A 13,648-nucleotide genomic window follows, 5' to 3' on the forward strand; every position below is an offset into this window, starting at 1 on the left:
TTCGAATCTGCATAACCACACCCTCCATCCCCATTGTGACAGCACGTGAAGGTTCCGTGCGACAAAGCAAGCTCCATTGCCAGCTCCCTATTCCAAAAATCCATTTAATATATGGTCCCCAAATAGGGGACGTATCAGATAAGAACAGACTCTACGCTTGATCTTGAGCCATTTGGCCGAGAAGCGATGATCAGAAATGGTTTGCCATTTGGGCCGCACCAAGGCCTACAACCGAAACCCACTGTGGAGACATAGCAAAAGATTGCCGCAGGGAAGACATTTTCCAGAAACTCTGGAAGCTCTGTAGATGACAGTTCTGCGGTGTGCGTGTGTTCAAGCTGTGCACAACGCGTTTTGAATCTGCATAACCACACCCTCCATCCCCATTGTGACAGCACGTGAAGGTTCCGTGCGACAAAGCAAGCTCCATTTCCAGCATCCTATTCCAAAAATCCATTTAATATATGGTCCCCAAATAGGGGACGTATCAGATAAGAACAGACTCTACGCTTGATCTTGAGCCATTTGGCCGAGAAGCGATGATCAGAAATGGTTTGCCACTTGGGCCGCACCAAGGCCTACAACCGAAACCCACTGTGGAGACTTAGCAAAAGATTGCCGCAGGGAAGACATTTTCCAGAAACTCTGGAAGCTCTGTAGATGACAGTTCTGCGGTGTGCGTGTGTTCAAGCTGTGCACAACGCGTTTCGAATCTGCATAACCACACCCTCCATCCCCATTGTGACAGCACGTGAAGGTTCCGTGTGACAAAGCAAGCTCCATTTCCAGCTCCCTATTCCAAAAATCCATTTAATATATGGTCCCCAAATAGGGGACGTATCAGATAAGAACAGACACTACGCTTGATCTTGAGCCATTTGGCCGAGAAGCGATGATCAGAAATGGTTTGCCACTTGGGCCGCACCAAGGCCTACAACCGAAACCCACTGTGGAGACATAGCAAAAGATTGCCGCAGGGAAGACATTTTCCAGAAACTCTGGAAGCTCTGTCGATGACAGTTCTGTGGTGTGCGTGTGTTCAAGCTGTGCACAACGCGTTTTGAATCTGCATAACCACACCCTCCATCCCCATTGTGACAGCACGTGAAGGTTCCGTGCGACGAAGCAAGCTCCATTTCCAGCTCCCTATTCCAAAAATCCATTTAATATATGGTCCCCAAATAGGGGACGTATCAGATAAGAACAGACACTACGCTTGATCTTGAGCCATTTGGCCGAGAAGCGATGATCAGAAATGGTTTGCCACTTGGGCCACACCAAGGCCTACAACCGAAACCCACTGTGGAGACATAGCAAAAGATTGCCGCAGGGAAGACATTTTCCAGAAACTCTGGAAGCTCTGTAGATGACAGTTCTGCTGTGTGCGTGTGTTCAAGCTGTGCACAACGCGTTTTGAATCTGCATAACCACACCCTCCATCCCCATTGTGACAGCACGTGAAGGTTCCGTGCGACAAAGCAAGCTCCATTTCCAGCTCCCTATTCCAAAAATCTATTTAATATATGGTCCCCAAATAGGGGACGTATCAGATAAGAACAGACACTACACTTGATCTTGAGCCATTTGGCCGAGAAGCGATGATCAGAAATGGTTTGCCACTTGGGCCGCACCAAGGCCTACAACCGAAACCCACTGTGGAGACATAGCAAAAGATTGCCGCAGGGAAGACATTTTCCAAAAACTCTGGAAGCTCTGTAGATGACAGTTCTGCGGTGTGCGTGTGTTCAAGCTGTGCACAACGCGTTTTGAATCTGCATAACCACACCCTCCATCCCCATTGTGACAGCACGTGAAGGTTCCGTGTGACAAAGCAAGCTCCATTTCCAGCTCCCTATTCCAAAAATCCATTTAATATATGGTCCCCAAATAGGGGACGTATCAGATAAGAACAGACACTACGCTTAAACTTGAGCCATTTGGCCGAGAAGCGATGATCAGAAATGGGTTGCCACTTGGGCCGCACCAAGGCCTAAAACCGAAACCCACTGTGGAGACATAGCAAAAGATTGCTGCAGGGAAGACATTTTCCAGAAACTCTGGAAGCTCTGTCGATGACAGTTCTGCGGTGTGCGTGTGTTCAAGCTGTGCACAACGCGTTTTGAATCTGCATACCACACCCTCCATCCCCATTGTGACAGCACATGAAGGTTCCGTGCGACAAAGCAAGCTCCATTTCCAGCTCCCTATTCCAAAAATCTATTTAATATATGGTCCCCAAATAGGGGACGTATCAGATAAGAACAGACACTACGCTTGATCTTGAGCCATTTGGCCGAGAAGCGATGATCAGAAATGGTTTGCCACTTGGGCCGCACCAAGGCCTACAACCGAAACCCACTGTGGAGACATAGCAAAAGATTGCCGCAGGGAAGACATTTTCCAGAAACTCTGGAAGTTCTGTAGATGATAGTTCTGCGGTGTACGTGTGTTCAAGCTGTGCACAACGCGTTTTGAATCTGCATAACCACACCCTCCATCCCCATTGTGACAGCACGTGAAGGTTCCGTGCGACAAAGCAAGCTCCATTTCCAACTCCCTATTCCAAAAATCTATTTAATATATGGTCCCCAAATAGGGGACGTATCAGATAAGAACAGACACTACGCTTGATCTTGAGCCATTTGGCCGAGAAGCGATGATCAGAAATGGTTTGCCACTTGGGCCGCACCAAGGCCTACAACCGAAACCCACTGTGGAGACATAGCAAAAGATTGCCGCAGGGAAGACATTTTCCAGAAACTCTGGAAGTTCTGTAGATGATAGTTCTGCGGTGTGCGTGTGTTCAAGCTGTGCACAACGCGTTTTGAATCTGCATAACCACACCCTCCATCCCCATTGTGACAGCACGTGAAGGTTCCGTGCGACAAAGCAAGCTCCATTTCCAGCTCCCTATTCCAAAAATCTATTTAATATATGGTCCCCAAATAGGGGACATATCAGATAAGAGCAGACACTACGCTTGATCTTGAGCCATTTGGCCAAGAAGCGATGATCAGAAATGGTTTGCCACTTGGGCCGCACCAAGGCCTACAACCGAAACCCACTGTGGAGACATAGCAAAAGATTGCCGCAGGGAAGACATTTTCCAGAAACTCTGGAAGCTCTGTCGATGACAGTTCTGCGGTGTGCGTGTGTTCAAGCTGTGCACAACGCGTTTTGAATCTGCAAAACCACACCCTCCATCCCCATTGTGACAGCACATGAAGGTTCCGTGCGACAAAGCAAGCTCCATTTCCAGCTCCCTATTCCAAAAATCTATTTAATATATGGTCCCCAAATAGGGGACGTATCAGATAAGAACAGACACTACGCTTGATCTTGAGCCATTTGGCCGAGAAGCGATGATCAGAAATGGTTTGCCACTTGGGCCGCACCAAGGCCTACAACCGAAACCCACTGTGGAGACATAGCAAAAGATTGCCGCAGGGAAGACATTTTCCAGAAACTCTGGAAGTTCTGTAGATGATAGTTCTGCGGTGTGCGTGTGTTCAAGCTGTGCACAACGCGTTTTGAATCTGCATAACCACACCCTCCATCCCCATTGTGACAGCACGTGAAGGTTCCGTGTGACAAAGCAAGCTCCATTTCCAGCTCCCTATTCCAAAAATCCATTTAATATATGGTCCCCAAATAGGGGACGTATCAGATAAGAACAGACACTACGCTTGATCTTGAGCCATTTGGCCGAGAAGCGATGATCAGAAATGGTTTGCCACTTGGGCCGCACCAAGGCCTACAACCGAAACCCACTGTGGAGACATAGCAAAAGATTGCCGCAGGGAAGACATTTTCCAGAAACTCTGGAAGCTCTGTAGATGACAGTTCTGCGGTGTGCGTGTGTTCAAGCTGTGCACAACGCGTTTTGAATCTGCATAACCACACCCTCCATCCCCATTGTGACAGCACGTGAAGGTTCCGTGCGACGAAGCAAGCTCCATTTCCAGCTCCCTATTCCAAAAATCCATTTAATATATGGTCCCCAAATAGGGGACGTATCAGATAAGAACAGACACTACGCTTGATCTTGAGCCATTTGGCCGAGAAGCGATGATCAGAAATGGTTTGCCACTTGGGCCACACCAAGGCCTACAACCGAAACCCACTGTGGAGACATAGCAAAAGATTGCCGCAGGGAAGACATTTTCCAGAAACTCTGGAAGCTCTGTCGATGACAGTTCTGCGGTGTGCGTGTGTTCAAGCTGTGCACAACGCGTTTTGAATCTGCAAAACCACACCCTCCATCCCCATTGTGACAGCACATGAAGGTTCCGTGCGACAAAGCAAGCTCCATTTCCAGCTCCCTATTCCAAAAATCTATTTAATATATGGTCCCCAAATAGGGGACGTATCAGATAAGAACAGACACTACGCTTGATCTTGAGCCATTTGGCCGAGAAGCGATGATCAGAAATGGTTTGCCACTTGGGCCGCACCAAGGCCTACAACCGAAACCCACTGTGGAGACATAGCAAAAGATTGCCGCAGGGAAGACATTTTCCAGAAACTCTGGAAGTTCTGTAGATGATAGTTCTGCGGTGTGCGTGTGTTCAAGCTGTGCACAACGCGTTTTGAATCTGCATAACCACACCCTCCATCCCCATTGTGACAGCACGTGAAGGTTCCGTGTGACAAAGCAAGCTCCATTTCCAGCTCCCTATTCCAAAAATCCATTTAATATATGGTCCCCAAATAGGGGACGTATCAGATAAGAACAGACACTACGCTTGATCTTGAGCCATTTGGCCGAGAAGCGATGATCAGAAATGGTTTGCCACTTGGGCCGCACCAAGGCCTACAACCGAAACCCACTGTGGAGACATAGCAAAAGATTGCCGCAGGGAAGACATTTTCCAGAAACTCTGGAAGCTCTGTAGATGACAGTTCTGCGGTGTGCGTGTGTTCAAGCTGTGCACAACGCGTTTTGAATCTGCATAACCACACCCTCCATCCCCATTGTGACAGCACGTGAAGGTTCCGTGCGACGAAGCAAGCTCCATTTCCAGCTCCCTATTCCAAAAATCCATTTAATATATGGTCCCCAAATAGGGGACGTATCAGATAAGAACAGACACTACGCTTGATCTTGAGCCATTTGGCCGAGAAGCGATGATCAGAAATGGTTTGCCACTTGGGCCACACCAAGGCCTACAACCGAAACCCACTGTGGAGACATAGCAAAAGATTGCCGCAGGGAAGACATTTTCCAGAAACTCTGGAAGCTCTGTAGATGACAGTTCTGCGGTGTGCGTGTGTTCAAGCTGTGCACAACGCGTTTTGAATCTGCATAACCACACCCTCCATCCCCATTGTGACAGCACGTGAAGGTTCCGTGCGACAAAGCAAGCTCCATTTCCAGCTCCCTATTCCAAAAATCTATTTAATATATGGTCCCCAAATAGGGGACGTATCAGATAAGAACAGACACTACACTTGATCTTGAGCCATTTGGCCGAGAAGCGATGATCAGAAATGGTTTGCCACTTGGGCCGCACCAAGGCCTACAACCGAAACCCACTGTGGAGACATAGCAAAAGATTGCCGCAGGGAAGACATTTTCCAAAAACTCTGGAAGCTCTGTAGATGACAGTTCTGCGGTGTGCGTGTGTTCAAGCAGTGCACAATGCGTTTTGAATCTGCATAACCACACCCTCCATCCCCATTGTGACAGCACGTGAAGGTTCCGTGTGACAAAGCAAGCTCCATTTCCAGCTCCCTATTCCAAAAATCTATTTAATATATGGTCCCCAAATAGGGGACGTATCAGATAAGAACAGACACTACGCTTGATCTTGAGCCATTTGGCCGAGAAGCGATGATCAGAAATGGTTTGCCACTTGGGCCGCACCAAGGCCTACAACCGAAACCCACTGTGGAGACATAGCAAAAGATTGCCGCAGGGAAGACATTTTCCAGAAACTCTGGAAGCTCTGTCGATGACAGTTCTGCAGTGTGCGTGTGTTCAAGCTGTGCACAACGCGTTTTGAATCTGCATAACCACACCCTCCATCCCCATTGTGACAGCACGTGAAGGTTCCGTGTGACAAAGCAAGCTCCATTTCCAGCTCCCTATTCCAAAAATCCATTTAATATATGGTCCCCAAATAGGGGACGTATCAGATAAGAACAGACACTACGCTTGATCTTGAGCCATTTGGCCGAGAAGCGATGATCAGAAATGGTTTGCCACTTGGGCCGCACCAAGGCCTACAACCGAAACCCACTGTGGAGACATAGCAAAAGATTGCCGCAGGGAAGACATTTTCCAGAAACTCTGGAAGCTCTGTAGATGACAGTTCTGCGGTGTGCGTGTGTTCAAGCTGTGCACAACGCGTTTTGAATCTGCATAACCACACCCTCCATCCCCATTGTGACAGCACGTGAAGGTTCCGTGCGACAAAGCAAGCTCCATTTCCAGCTCCCTATTCCAAAAATCCATTTAATATATGGTCCCCAAATAGGGGATGTATCAGATAAGAACAGACTCTACGCTTGATCTTGAGCCATTTGGCCGAGAAGCGATGATCAGAAATGGTTTGCCACTTGGGCCGCACCAAGGCCTACAACCGAAACCCACTGTGGAGACATAGCAAAAGATTGCCGCAGGGAAGACATTTTCCAGAAACTTTGGAAGCTCTGTAGATGACAGTTCTGCGGTGTGCGTGTGTTCAAGCTGTATACAACGCGTTTCGAATCTGCATAACCACACCCTCCATCCCCATTGTGACAGCACGTGAAGGTTCCGTGCGACAAAGCAAGCTCCATTGCCAGCTCCCTATTCCAAAAATCCATTTAATATATGGTCCCCAAATAGGGGACGTATCAGATAAGAACAGACTCTACGCTTGATCTTGAGCCATTTGGCCGAGAAGCGATGATCAGAAATGGTTTGCCATTTGGGCCGCACCAAGGCCTACAACCGAAACCCACTGTGGAGACATAGCAAAAGATTGCCGCAGGGAAGACATTTTCCAGAAACTCTGGAAGCTCTGTAGATGACAGTTCTGCGGTGTGCGTGTGTTCAAGCTGTGCACAACGCGTTTTGAATCTGCATAACCACACCCTCCATCCCCATTGTGACAGCACGTGAAGGTTCCGTGCGACAAAGCAAGCTCCATTTCCAGCATCCTATTCCAAAAATCCATTTAATATATGGTCCCCAAATAGGGGACGTATCAGATAATAACAGACTCTACGCTTGATCTTGAGCCATTTGGCCGAGAAGCGATGATCAGAAATGGTTTGCCACTTGGGCCGCACCAAGGCCTACAACCGAAACCCACTGTGGAGACTTAGCAAAAGATTGCCGCAGGGAAGACATTTTCCAGAAACTCTGGAAGCTCTGTAGATGACAGTTCTGCGGTGTGCGTGTGTTCAAGCTGTGCACAACGCGTTTCGAATCTGCATAACCACACCCTCCATCCCCATTGTGACAGCACGTGAAGGTTCCGTGTGACAAAGCAAGCTCCATTTCCAGCTCCCTATTCCAAAAATCCATTTAATATATGGTCCCCAAATAGGGGACGTATCAGATAAGAACAGACACTACGCTTGATCTTGAGCCATTTGGCCGAGAAGCGATGATCAGAAATGGTTTGCCACTTGGGCCGCACCAAGGCCTACAACCGAAACCCACTGTGGAGACATAGCAAAAGATTGCCGCAGGGAAGACATTTTCCAGAAACTCTGGAAGCTCTGTCGATGACAGTTCTGTGGTGTGCGTGTGTTCAAGCTGTGCACAACGCGTTTTGAATCTGCATAACCACACCCTCCATCCCCATTGTGACAGCACGTGAAGGTTCCGTGCGACAAAGCAAGCTCCATTTCCAGCATCCTATTCCAAAAATCCATTTAATATATGGTCCCCAAATAGGGGACGTATCAGATAAGAACAGACTCTACGCTTGATCTTGAGCCATTTGGCCGAGAAGCGATGATCAGAAATGGTTTGCCACTTGGGCCGCACCAAGGCCTACAACCGAAACCCACTGTGGAGACTTAGCAAAAGATTGCCGCAGGGAAGACATTTTCCAGAAACTCTGGAAGCTCTGTAGATGACAGTTCTGCGGTGTGCGTGTGTTCAAGCTGTGCACAACGCGTTTCGAATCTGCATAACCACACCCTCCATCCCCATTGTGACAGCACGTGAAGGTTCCGTGTGACAAAGCAAGCTCCATTTCCAGCTCCCTATTCCAAAAATCCATTTAATATATGGTCCCCAAATAGGGGACGTATCAGATAAGAACAGACACTACGCTTGATCTTGAGCCATTTGGCCGAGAAGCGATGATCAGAAATGGTTTGCCACTTGGGCCGCACCAAGGCCTACAACCGAAACCCACTGTGGAGACATAGCAAAAGATTGCCGCAGGGAAGACATTTTCCAGAAACTCTGGAAGCTCTGTCGATGACAGTTCTGTGGTGTGCGTGTGTTCAAGCTGTGCACAACGCGTTTTGAATCTGCATAACCACACCCTCCATCCCCATTGTGACAGCACGTGAAGGTTCCGTGCGACGAAGCAAGCTCCATTTCCAGCTCCCTATTCCAAAAATCCATTTAATATATGGTCCCCAAATAGGGGACGTATCAGATAAGAACAGACACTACGCTTGATCTTGAGCCATTTGGCCGAGAAGCGATGATCAGAAATGGTTTGCCACTTGGGCCACACCAAGGCCTACAACCGAAACCCACTGTGGAGACAGAGCAAAAGATTGCCGCAGGGAAGACATTTTCCAGAAACTCTGGAAGCTCTGTAGATGACAGTTCTGCTGTGTGCGTGTGTTCAAGCTGTGCACAACGCGTTTTGAATCTGCATAACCACACCCTCCATCCCCATTGTGACAGCACGTGAAGGTTCCGTGCGACAAAGCAAGCTCCATTTCCAGCTCCCTATTCCAAAAATCTATTTAATATATGGTCCCCAAATAGGGGACGTATCAGATAAGAACAGACACTACACTTGATCTTGAGCCATTTGGCCGAGAAGCGATGATCAGAAATGGTTTGCCACTTGGGCCGCACCAAGGCCTACAACCGAAACCCACTGTGGAGACATAGCAAAAGATTGCCGCAGGGAAGACATTTTCCAAAAACTCTGGAAGCTCTGTAGATGACAGTTCTGCGGTGTGCGTGTGTTCAAGCTGTGCACAACGCGTTTTGAATCTGCATAACCACACCCTCCATCCCCATTGTGACAGCACGTGAAGGTTCCGTGTGACAAAGCAAGCTCCATTTCCAGCTCCCTATTCCAAAAATCCATTTAATATATGGTCCCCAAATAGGGGACGTATCAGATAAGAACAGACACTACGCTTAAACTTGAGCCATTTGGCCGAGAAGCGATGATCAGAAATGGGTTGCCACTTGGGCCGCACCAAGGCCTAAAACCGAAACCCACTGTGGAGACATAGCAAAAGATTGCTGCAGGGAAGACATTTTCCAGAAACTCTGGAAGCTCTGTCGATGACAGTTCTGCGGTGTGCGTGTGTTCAAGCTGTGCACAACGCGTTTTGAATCTGCATACCACACCCTCCATCCCCATTGTGACAGCACATGAAGGTTCCGTGCGACAAAGCAAGCTCCATTTCCAGCTCCCTATTCCAAAAATCTATTTAATATATGGTCCCCAAATAGGGGACGTATCAGATAAGAACAGACACTACGCTTGATCTTGAGCCATTTGGCCGAGAAGCGATGATCAGAAATGGTTTGCCACTTGGGCCGCACCAAGGCCTACAACCGAAACCCACTGTGGAGACATAGCAAAAGATTGCCGCAGGGAAGACATTTTCCAGAAACTCTGGAAGTTCTGTAGATGATAGTTCTGCGGTGTACGTGTGTTCAAGCTGTGCACAACGCGTTTTGAATCTGCATAACCACACCCTCCATCCCCATTGTGACAGCACGTGAAGGTTCCGTGCGACAAAGCAAGCTCCATTTCCAACTCCCTATTCCAAAAATCTATTTAATATATGGTCCCCAAATAGGGGACGTATCAGATAAGAACAGACACTACGCTTGATCTTGAGCCATTTGGCCGAGAAGCGATGATCAGAAATGGTTTGCCACTTGGGCCGCACCAAGGCCTACAACCGAAACCCACTGTGGAGACATAGCAAAAGATTGCCGCAGGGAAGACATTTTCCAGAAACTCTGGAAGTTCTGTAGATGATAGTTCTGCGGTGTGCGTGTGTTCAAGCTGTGCACAACGCGTTTTGAATCTGCATAACCACACCCTCCATCCCCATTGTGACAGCACGTGAAGGTTCCGTGCGACAAAGCAAGCTCCATTTCCAGCTCCCTATTCCAAAAATCTATTTAATATATGGTCCCCAAATAGGGGACATATCAGATAAGAGCAGACACTACGCTTGATCTTGAGCCATTTGGCCAAGAAGCGATGATCAGAAATGGTTTGCCACTTGGGCCGCACCAAGGCCTACAACCGAAACCCACTGTGGAGACATAGCAAAAGATTGCCGCAGGGAAGACATTTTCCAGAAACTCTGGAAGCTCTGTCGATGACAGTTCTGCGGTGTGCGTGTGTTCAAGCTGTGCACAACGCGTTTTGAATCTGCAAAACCACACCCTCCATCCCCATTGTGACAGCACATGAAGGTTCCGTGCGACAAAGCAAGCTCCATTTCCAGCTCCCTATTCCAAAAATCTATTTAATATATGGTCCCCAAATAGGGGACGTATCAGATAAGAACAGACACTACGCTTGATCTTGAGCCATTTGGCCGAGAAGCGATGATCAGAAATGGTTTGCCACTTGGGCCGCACCAAGGCCTACAACCGAAACCCACTGTGGAGACATAGCAAAAGATTGCCGCAGGGAAGACATTTTCCAGAAACTCTGGAAGTTCTGTAGATGATAGTTCTGCGGTGTGCGTGTGTTCAAGCTGTGCACAACGCGTTTTGAATCTGCATAACCACACCCTCCATCCCCATTGTGACAGCACGTGAAGGTTCCGTGTGACAAAGCAAGCTCCATTTCCAGCTCCCTATTCCAAAAATCCATTTAATATATGGTCCCCAAATAGGGGACGTATCAGATAAGAACAGACACTACGCTTGATCTTGAGCCATTTGGCCGAGAAGCGATGATCAGAAATGGTTTGCCACTTGGGCCGCACCAAGGCCTACAACCGAAACCCACTGTGGAGACATAGCAAAAGATTGCCGCAGGGAAGACATTTTCCAGAAACTCTGGAAGCTCTGTAGATGACAGTTCTGCGGTGTGCGTGTGTTCAAGCTGTGCACAACGCGTTTTGAATCTGCATAACCACACCCTCCATCCCCATTGTGACAGCACGTGAAGGTTCCGTGCGACGAAGCAAGCTCCATTTCCAGCTCCCTATTCCAAAAATCCATTTAATATATGGTCCCCAAATAGGGGACGTATCAGATAAGAACAGACACTACGCTTGATCTTGAGCCATTTGGCCGAGAAGCGATGATCAGAAATGGTTTGCCACTTGGGCCACACCAAGGCCTACAACCGAAACCCACTGTGGAGACATAGCAAAAGATTGCCGCAGGGAAGACATTTTCCAGAAACTCTGGAAGCTCTGTCGATGACAGTTCTGCGGTGTGCGTGTGTTCAAGCTGTGCACAACGCGTTTTGAATCTGCAAAACCACACCCTCCATCCCCATTGTGACAGCACATGAAGGTTCCGTGCGACAAAGCAAGCTCCATTTCCAGCTCCCTATTCCAAAAATCTATTTAATATATGGTCCCCAAATAGGGGACGTATCAGATAAGAACAGACACTACGCTTGATCTTGAGCCATTTGGCCGAGAAGCGATGATCAGAAATGGTTTGCCACTTGGGCCGCACCAAGGCCTACAACCGAAACCCACTGTGGAGACATAGCAAAAGATTGCCGCAGGGAAGACATTTTCCAGAAACTCTGGAAGTTCTGTAGATGATAGTTCTGCGGTGTGCGTGTGTTCAAGCTGTGCACAACGCGTTTTGAATCTGCATAACCACACCCTCCATCCCCATTGTGACAGCACGTGAAGGTTCCGTGTGACAAAGCAAGCTCCATTTCCAGCTCCCTATTCCAAAAATCCATTTAATATATGGTCCCCAAATAGGGGACGTATCAGATAAGAACAGACACTACGCTTGATCTTGAGCCATTTGGCCGAGAAGCGATGATCAGAAATGGTTTGCCACTTGGGCCGCACCAAGGCCTACAACCGAAACCCACTGTGGAGACATAGCAAAAGATTGCCGCAGGGAAGACATTTTCCAGAAACTCTGGAAGCTCTGTAGATGACAGTTCTGCGGTGTGCGTGTGTTCAAGCTGTGCACAACGCGTTTTGAATCTGCATAACCACACCCTCCATCCCCATTGTGACAGCACGTGAAGGTTCCGTGCGACGAAGCAAGCTCCATTTCCAGCTCCCTATTCCAAAAATCCATTTAATATATGGTCCCCAAATAGGGGACGTATCAGATAAGAACAGACACTACGCTTGATCTTGAGCCATTTGGCCGAGAAGCGATGATCAGAAATGGTTTGCCACTTGGGCCACACCAAGGCCTACAACCGAAACCCACTGTGGAGACATAGCAAAAGATTGCCGCAGGGAAGACATTTTCCAGAAACTCTGGAAGCTCTGTAGATGACAGTTCTGCGGTGTGCGTGTGTTCAAGCTGTGCACAACGCGTTTTGAATCTGCATAACCACACCCTCCATCCCCATTGTGACAGCACGTGAAGGTTCCGTGCGACAAAGCAAGCTCCATTTCCAGCTCCCTATTCCAAAAATCTATTTAATATATGGTCCCCAAATAGGGGACGTATCAGATAAGAACAGACACTACACTTGATCTTGAGCCATTTGGCCGAGAAGCGATGATCAGAAATGGTTTGCCACTTGGGCTGCACCAAGGCCTACAACCGAAACCCACTGTGGAGACATAGCAAAAGATTGCCGCAGGGAAGACATTTTCCAAAAACTCTGGAAGCTCTGTAGATGACAGTTCTGCGGTGTGCGTGTGTTCAAGCAGTGCACAATGCGTTTTGAATCTGCATAACCACACCCTCCATCCCCATTGTGACAGCACGTGAAGGTTCCGTGTGACAAAGCAAGCTCCATTTCCAGCTCCCTATTCCAAAAATCTATTTAATATATGGTCCCCAAATAGGGGACGTATCAGATAAGAACAGACACTACGCTTGATCTTGAGCCATTTGGCCGAGAAGCGATGATCAGAAATGGTTTGCCACTTGGGCCGCACCAAGGCCTACAACCGAAACCCACTGTGGAGACATAGCAAAAGATTGCCGCAGGGAAGACATTTTCCAGAAACTCTGGAAGCTCTGTCGATGACAGTTCTGCAGTGTGCGTGTGTTCAAGCTGTGCACAACGCGTTTTGAATCTGCATAACCACACCCTCCATCCCCATTGTGACAGCACGTGAAGGTTCCGTGTGACAAAGCAAGCTCCATTTCCAGCTCCCTATTCCAAAAATCCATTTAATATATGGTCCCCAAATAGGGGACGTATCAGATAAGAACAGACACTACGCTTGATCTTGAGCCATTTGGCCGAGAAGCGATGATCAGAAATGGTTTGCCACTTGGGCCGCACCAAGGCCTACAACCGAA

General features: G+C 48.2%; 39 pseudogenes; all 39 read right to left on the reverse strand.

Annotated features, from left to right (window-relative positions):
* Nucleotides 1-12: 12 nt before the first annotated feature.
* LOC143762135 (U2 spliceosomal RNA) lies at nucleotides 13-188 on the reverse strand (annotated as a pseudogene).
* Nucleotides 189-365: 177 nt separating this feature from the next.
* Nucleotides 366-541, reverse strand: LOC143761872 (U2 spliceosomal RNA; annotated as a pseudogene).
* Nucleotides 542-718: 177 nt separating this feature from the next.
* LOC143761066 (U2 spliceosomal RNA) lies at nucleotides 719-894 on the reverse strand (annotated as a pseudogene).
* A 177-nt stretch (nucleotides 895-1,071) lies between these two features.
* LOC143818703 (U2 spliceosomal RNA) lies at nucleotides 1,072-1,247 on the reverse strand (annotated as a pseudogene).
* A 177-nt stretch (nucleotides 1,248-1,424) lies between these two features.
* LOC143761479 (U2 spliceosomal RNA) lies at nucleotides 1,425-1,600 on the reverse strand (annotated as a pseudogene).
* Nucleotides 1,601-1,777: 177 nt separating this feature from the next.
* On the reverse strand, nucleotides 1,778-1,953 carry LOC143763112 (U2 spliceosomal RNA; annotated as a pseudogene).
* A 176-nt stretch (nucleotides 1,954-2,129) lies between these two features.
* LOC143818787 (U2 spliceosomal RNA) lies at nucleotides 2,130-2,305 on the reverse strand (annotated as a pseudogene).
* A 177-nt stretch (nucleotides 2,306-2,482) lies between these two features.
* LOC143760334 (U2 spliceosomal RNA) lies at nucleotides 2,483-2,658 on the reverse strand (annotated as a pseudogene).
* Nucleotides 2,659-2,835: 177 nt separating this feature from the next.
* LOC143762000 (U2 spliceosomal RNA) lies at nucleotides 2,836-3,011 on the reverse strand (annotated as a pseudogene).
* A 177-nt stretch (nucleotides 3,012-3,188) lies between these two features.
* Nucleotides 3,189-3,364, reverse strand: LOC143762898 (U2 spliceosomal RNA; annotated as a pseudogene).
* Nucleotides 3,365-3,541: 177 nt separating this feature from the next.
* On the reverse strand, nucleotides 3,542-3,717 carry LOC143761068 (U2 spliceosomal RNA; annotated as a pseudogene).
* A 177-nt stretch (nucleotides 3,718-3,894) lies between these two features.
* LOC143818704 (U2 spliceosomal RNA) lies at nucleotides 3,895-4,070 on the reverse strand (annotated as a pseudogene).
* A 177-nt stretch (nucleotides 4,071-4,247) lies between these two features.
* LOC143762909 (U2 spliceosomal RNA) lies at nucleotides 4,248-4,423 on the reverse strand (annotated as a pseudogene).
* A 177-nt stretch (nucleotides 4,424-4,600) lies between these two features.
* On the reverse strand, nucleotides 4,601-4,776 carry LOC143761070 (U2 spliceosomal RNA; annotated as a pseudogene).
* Nucleotides 4,777-4,953: 177 nt separating this feature from the next.
* On the reverse strand, nucleotides 4,954-5,129 carry LOC143818705 (U2 spliceosomal RNA; annotated as a pseudogene).
* Nucleotides 5,130-5,306: 177 nt separating this feature from the next.
* Nucleotides 5,307-5,482, reverse strand: LOC143761490 (U2 spliceosomal RNA; annotated as a pseudogene).
* A 177-nt stretch (nucleotides 5,483-5,659) lies between these two features.
* Nucleotides 5,660-5,835, reverse strand: LOC143760676 (U2 spliceosomal RNA; annotated as a pseudogene).
* A 177-nt stretch (nucleotides 5,836-6,012) lies between these two features.
* LOC143761071 (U2 spliceosomal RNA) lies at nucleotides 6,013-6,188 on the reverse strand (annotated as a pseudogene).
* Nucleotides 6,189-6,365: 177 nt separating this feature from the next.
* On the reverse strand, nucleotides 6,366-6,541 carry LOC143762736 (U2 spliceosomal RNA; annotated as a pseudogene).
* A 177-nt stretch (nucleotides 6,542-6,718) lies between these two features.
* Nucleotides 6,719-6,894, reverse strand: LOC143762136 (U2 spliceosomal RNA; annotated as a pseudogene).
* A 177-nt stretch (nucleotides 6,895-7,071) lies between these two features.
* Nucleotides 7,072-7,247, reverse strand: LOC143762974 (U2 spliceosomal RNA; annotated as a pseudogene).
* Nucleotides 7,248-7,424: 177 nt separating this feature from the next.
* On the reverse strand, nucleotides 7,425-7,600 carry LOC143761072 (U2 spliceosomal RNA; annotated as a pseudogene).
* A 177-nt stretch (nucleotides 7,601-7,777) lies between these two features.
* LOC143761873 (U2 spliceosomal RNA) lies at nucleotides 7,778-7,953 on the reverse strand (annotated as a pseudogene).
* Nucleotides 7,954-8,130: 177 nt separating this feature from the next.
* LOC143761073 (U2 spliceosomal RNA) lies at nucleotides 8,131-8,306 on the reverse strand (annotated as a pseudogene).
* A 177-nt stretch (nucleotides 8,307-8,483) lies between these two features.
* Nucleotides 8,484-8,659, reverse strand: LOC143818706 (U2 spliceosomal RNA; annotated as a pseudogene).
* A 177-nt stretch (nucleotides 8,660-8,836) lies between these two features.
* On the reverse strand, nucleotides 8,837-9,012 carry LOC143761502 (U2 spliceosomal RNA; annotated as a pseudogene).
* A 177-nt stretch (nucleotides 9,013-9,189) lies between these two features.
* Nucleotides 9,190-9,365, reverse strand: LOC143763113 (U2 spliceosomal RNA; annotated as a pseudogene).
* Nucleotides 9,366-9,541: 176 nt separating this feature from the next.
* Nucleotides 9,542-9,717, reverse strand: LOC143818788 (U2 spliceosomal RNA; annotated as a pseudogene).
* A 177-nt stretch (nucleotides 9,718-9,894) lies between these two features.
* Nucleotides 9,895-10,070, reverse strand: LOC143760335 (U2 spliceosomal RNA; annotated as a pseudogene).
* Nucleotides 10,071-10,247: 177 nt separating this feature from the next.
* On the reverse strand, nucleotides 10,248-10,423 carry LOC143762001 (U2 spliceosomal RNA; annotated as a pseudogene).
* A 177-nt stretch (nucleotides 10,424-10,600) lies between these two features.
* Nucleotides 10,601-10,776, reverse strand: LOC143762920 (U2 spliceosomal RNA; annotated as a pseudogene).
* Nucleotides 10,777-10,953: 177 nt separating this feature from the next.
* Nucleotides 10,954-11,129, reverse strand: LOC143761074 (U2 spliceosomal RNA; annotated as a pseudogene).
* A 177-nt stretch (nucleotides 11,130-11,306) lies between these two features.
* Nucleotides 11,307-11,482, reverse strand: LOC143818707 (U2 spliceosomal RNA; annotated as a pseudogene).
* A 177-nt stretch (nucleotides 11,483-11,659) lies between these two features.
* Nucleotides 11,660-11,835, reverse strand: LOC143762931 (U2 spliceosomal RNA; annotated as a pseudogene).
* Nucleotides 11,836-12,012: 177 nt separating this feature from the next.
* Nucleotides 12,013-12,188, reverse strand: LOC143761075 (U2 spliceosomal RNA; annotated as a pseudogene).
* Nucleotides 12,189-12,365: 177 nt separating this feature from the next.
* LOC143818709 (U2 spliceosomal RNA) lies at nucleotides 12,366-12,541 on the reverse strand (annotated as a pseudogene).
* Nucleotides 12,542-12,718: 177 nt separating this feature from the next.
* Nucleotides 12,719-12,894, reverse strand: LOC143761513 (U2 spliceosomal RNA; annotated as a pseudogene).
* A 177-nt stretch (nucleotides 12,895-13,071) lies between these two features.
* LOC143760678 (U2 spliceosomal RNA) lies at nucleotides 13,072-13,247 on the reverse strand (annotated as a pseudogene).
* A 177-nt stretch (nucleotides 13,248-13,424) lies between these two features.
* Nucleotides 13,425-13,600, reverse strand: LOC143761076 (U2 spliceosomal RNA; annotated as a pseudogene).
* Nucleotides 13,601-13,648: the final 48 nt, after the last annotated feature.

Source organism: Ranitomeya variabilis, chromosome 3 (genome assembly GCF_051348905.1).
Source record: "Ranitomeya variabilis isolate aRanVar5 chromosome 3, aRanVar5.hap1, whole genome shotgun sequence".
Taxonomy (NCBI): Eukaryota; Metazoa; Chordata; class Amphibia; order Anura; family Dendrobatidae; genus Ranitomeya; species Ranitomeya variabilis.